Here is a 5,294-nt window from a genome sequence, read left to right on the forward strand (position 1 = left end):
GTGTTATGTCTATGGAAGGTGAATTTCGTTCACATCATGAATCTACATGGCATTCATCTATGAGCACTATCTATATTATGTGTGCTCTGTTTTCTCCCAAATTGGGGTATGTTATAGCTGAGACCATGGGCTATAAAAACGGGTGTACTTTGTTTTTCGATCAGATGTTGGGATCATATCGAAATTTTCAATCGAAAGTTGAAATTGCAAATTTTGAAGGAATCATTAGGTGATGCGTACAAAGTATACGTATCATTAGGTGATACGTAACGAAGTCAACGTATCACCTATTGATTTCGTCAAGATTTTTTTTTTTTTTTTTTTTTAATTTATTATTCTTCTCGAATTTGTTCGCAGGATATCTCAAGACTGAATAAAGCCATTGTCATGAATCTTTCAATGATGATAGATGTTAGTCAAACTTAGAACTGCGTGACTTTTCAAAGACTCAAATTATCGTGACGTCATCCAGGCGCCATTTTGTGAAAATCAACTTATGATCATATCTCCATAACGTAAAGAAATTTTCATTCATATTTATCAAGATTAAGATCAATATCCGTCGGATCAATATGAGGTCAATAAATGCGCGCAAAAATGCGCGTACGCGTAGGCGCGCGCGTCAATGCGCGCGTAAAATTTTAAATTGCTCAAAATCGTCTTAAATTTTTTTTGCATACGTTTCAGGCCATTTTAAGCATTTCATAAAAATCACGCAAAACACGCATTTTTGCACGTTTTCGTTCGTCACGGCCGAACGAAAAAATAATTTCTCCGCAAAAGCTCTTGACCGAATATTCCTCATATTTTTCCGGAAAATTTGATACCATGTTTAGCTCTTTATCACTATTAAAAACGGAATGAGCGTCCGTTCAAGATAACCGTCCGTACGCGCGATTTTTGTAATACATTGCATATATGGGCAAAAACATGCCTATGAAAAGTCCATTGGGATGAATAGGGATTGCCAATTTTTTTTTCATATTTAGATAGAGTATGAGTCGGAGGTATGATTTCATATCTCATTTGGCCATTAAGTACATCTTGACGGCATCATAATGGCCTTGGAAGTCAAAAATACAAAATTGCATATTATGACGTCATTGTATTTATGGAAAATGTAGTGTATTTCTCTCAATATTCATCGATTCTCTTTGAAATGTCGATATGTTGTAGATAAGGCAATTCTCTACAAGATCACTTTTCACTAAGTTTCATTTTAATGAGGTCATCATAGTACAAAATTCAATTAAAGGCCACATGTCAGAATTTTCGTCATTTGCGTGTTATGTCTATGGAAGGTGAATTTCGTTCACATCATGAATCTACATGGCATTCATCTATGAGCACTATCTATATTATGTGTGCTCTGTTTTCTCCCAAATTGGGGTATGTTATAGCTGAGACCATGGGCTATAAAAACGGTGTACTTTGTTTTTCGATCAGATGTTGGGATCATATCGAAATTTTCAATCGAAAGTTGAAATTGCAAATTTTGAAGGAATCATTAGGTGATGCGTACAAAGTATACGTATCATTAGGTGATACGTAACGAAGTCAACGTATCACCTATTGATTTCGTCAAGATTTTTTTTTTTTTTTTTTTAATTTATTATTCTTCCTCGAATTTGTTCGCAGGATATCTCAAGACTGAATAAAGCCATTGTCATGAATCTTTCAATGATGATAGATGTTAGTCAAACTTAGAACTGCGTGACTTTTCAAAGACTCAAAATTATCGTGACGTCATCCAGGCGCCATTTTGTGAAAATCAACTTATGATCATATCTCCATAACGTAAAGAAATTTTTCATTCATATTTATCAAGATTAAGATCAATATCCGTCGGATCAATATGAGGTCAATAAATGCGCGCAAAAATGCGCGTACGCGTAGGCGCGCGCGTCAATGCGCGCGTAAAATTTTAAATTGCTCAAAATCGTCTTAAATTTTTTTTGCATACGTTTCAGGCCATTTTAAGCATTTCATAAAAAATCACGCAAAACACGCATTTTTGCACGTTTTCGTTCGTCACGGCCGAACGAAAAATAATTTCTCCGCAAAAGCTCTTGACCGAATATTCCTCATATTTTTCCGGAAAATTTGATACCATGTTTAGCTCTTTATCACTATTAAAAACGGAATGAGCGTCCGTTCAAGATAACCGTCCGTACGCGCGATTTTTGTAATACATTGCATATATGGGCAAAAACATGCCTATGAAAAGTCCATTGGGATGAATAGGGATTGCCAATTTTTTTTTCATATTTAGATAGAGTATGAGTCGGAGTATGATTTCATATCTCATTTGGCCATTAAGTACATCTTGACGGCATCATAATGGCCTTGGAAGTCAAAAATACAAAATTGCATATTATGACGTCATTGTATTTATGGAAAATGTAGTGTATTTCTCTCAATATTCATCGATTCTCTTTGAAATGTCGATATGTTGTAGATAAGGCAATTCTCTACAAGATCACTTTTCACTAAGTTTCATTTTAATGAGGTCATCATAGTACAAAATTCAATTAAAGGCCACATGTCAGAATTTTCGTCATTTGCGTGTTATGTCTATGGAAGGTGAATTTCGTTCACATCATGAATCTACATGGCATTCATCTATGAGCACTATCTATATTATGTGTGCTCTGTTTTCTCCCAAATTGGGGTATGTTATAGCTGAGACCATGGGCTATAAAAACGGTGTACTTTGTTTTTCGATCAGATGTTGGGATCATATCGAAATTTTCAATCGAAAGTTGAAATTGCAAATTTTGAAGGAATCATTAGGTGATGCGTACAAAGTATACGTATCATTAGGTGATACGTAACGAAGTCAACGTATCACCTATTGATTTCGTCAAGATTTTTTTTTTTTTTTTTTTTAATTTATTATTCTTCCTCGAATTTGTTCGCAGGATATCTCAAGACTGAATAAAGCCATTGTCATGAATCTTTCAATGATGATAGATGTTAGTCAAACTTAGAACTGCGTGACTTTTCAAAGACTCAAAATTATCGTGACGTCATCCAGGCGCCATTTGTGAAAATCAACTTATGATCATATCTCCATAACGTAAAGAAATTTTTCATTCATATTTATCAAGATTAAGATCAATATCCGTCGGATCAATATGAGGTCAATAAATGCGCGCAAAAATGCGCGTACGCGTAGGCGCGCGCGTCAATGCGCGCGTAAAATTTAAATTGCTCAAAATCGTCTTAAATTTTTTTTGCATACGTTTCAGGCCATTTTAAGCATTTCATAAAAAATCACGCAAAACACGCATTTTTGCACGTTTTCGTTCGTCACGGCCGAACGAAAAATAATTTCTCCGCAAAAGCTCTTGACCGAATATTCCTCATATTTTTCCGGAAAATTTGATACCATGTTTAGCTCTTTATCACTATTAAAAACGGAATGAGCGTCCGTTCAAGATAACCGTCCGTACGCGCGATTTTTGTAATACATTGCATATATGGGCAAAAACATGCCTATGAAAAGTCCATTGGGATGAATAGGGATTGCCAATTTTTTTTCATATTTAGATAGAGTATGAGTCGGAGGTATGATTTCATATCTCATTTGGCCATTAAGTACATCTTGACGGCATCATAATGGCCTTGGAAGTCAAAAATACAAAATTGCATATTATGACGTCATTGTATTTATGGAAAATGTAGTGTATTTCTCTCAATATTCATCGATTCTCTTTGAAATGTCGATATGTTGTAGATAAGGCAATTCTCTACAAGATCACTTTTCACTAAGTTTCATTTTAATGAGGTCATCATAGTACAAAATTCAATTAAAGGCCACATGTCAGAATTTTCGTCATTTGCGTGTTATGTCTATGGAAGGTGAATTTCGTTCACATCATGAATCTACATGGCATTCATCTATGAGCACTATCTATATTATGTGTGCTCTGTTTCTCCCAAATTGGGGTATGTTATAGCTGAGACCATGGGCTATAAAAAAACGGGTGTACTTTGTTTTTCGATCAGATGTTGGGATCATATCGAAATTTCAATCGAAAGTTGAAATTGCAAATTTTGAAGGAATCATTAGGTGATGCGTACAAAGTATACGTATCATTAGGTGATACGTAACGAAGTCAACGTATCACCTATTGATTTCGTCAAGATTTTTTTTTTTTTTTTTTTTAATTTATTATTCTTCCTCGAATTTGTTCGCAGGATATCTCAAGACTGAATAAAGCCATTGTCATGAATCTTTCAATGATGATAGATGTTAGTCAAACTTAGAACTGCGTGACTTTTCAAAGACTCAAAATTATCGTGACGTCATCCAGGCGCCATTTTGTGAAAATCAACTTATGATCATATCTCCATAACGTAAAGAATTTTTCATTCATATTTATCAAGATTAAGATCAATATCCGTCGGATCAATATGAGGTCAAAAAATGCGCGCAAAAATGCGCGTACGCGTAGCGCGCGCGCGTCAATGCGCGCGTATAAATTTTAAATTGCTCAAAATCGTCTTAAATTTTTTTTGCATACGTTTCAGGCCATTTTAAGCATTTCATAAAAATCACGCAAAACACGCATTTTTTGCACGTTTTCGTTCGTCACGGCCGAACGAAAAATAATTTCTCCGCAAAAGCTCTTGACCGAATATTCCTCATATTTTTCCGGAAAATTTGATACCATGTTTAGCTCTTTATCACTATTAAAAACGGAATGAGCGTCCGTTCAAGATAACCGTCCGTACGCGCGATTTTGTAATACATTGCATATATGGGCAAAAACATGCCTATGAAAAGTCCATTGGGATGAATAGGGATTGCCAATTTTTTTCATATTTAGATAGAGTATGAGTCGGAGGTATGATTTCATATCTCATTTGGCCATTAAGTACATCTTGACGGCATCATAATGGCCTTGGAAGTCAAAAATACAAAATTGCATATTATGACGTCATTGTATTTATGGAAAATGTAGTGTATTTCTCTCAATATTCATCGATTCTCTTTGAAATGTCGATATGTTGTAGATAAGGCAATTCTCTACAAGATCACTTTTCACTAAGTTTCATTTAATGAGGTCATCATAGTACAAAATTCAAATTAAAGGCCACATGTCAGAATTTTCGTCATTTGCGGTTATGTCTATGGAAGGTGAATTTCGTTCACATCATGAATCTACATGGCATTCATCTATGAGCACTATCTATATTAATGTGTGCTCTGTTTTCTCCCAAAGTTGGGGTCATGTTATAGCTGAGGGACCATGGCTATAAAACGGTTGTACTTTGTTTTTCGATCA

Source organism: Strongylocentrotus purpuratus, unplaced genomic scaffold (assembly GCF_000002235.5).
Source record: "Strongylocentrotus purpuratus isolate Spur 01 unplaced genomic scaffold, Spur_5.0 spur5_scaffold_13, whole genome shotgun sequence".
In the NCBI taxonomy this organism is placed as follows: domain Eukaryota; kingdom Metazoa; phylum Echinodermata; class Echinoidea; order Camarodonta; family Strongylocentrotidae; genus Strongylocentrotus; species Strongylocentrotus purpuratus.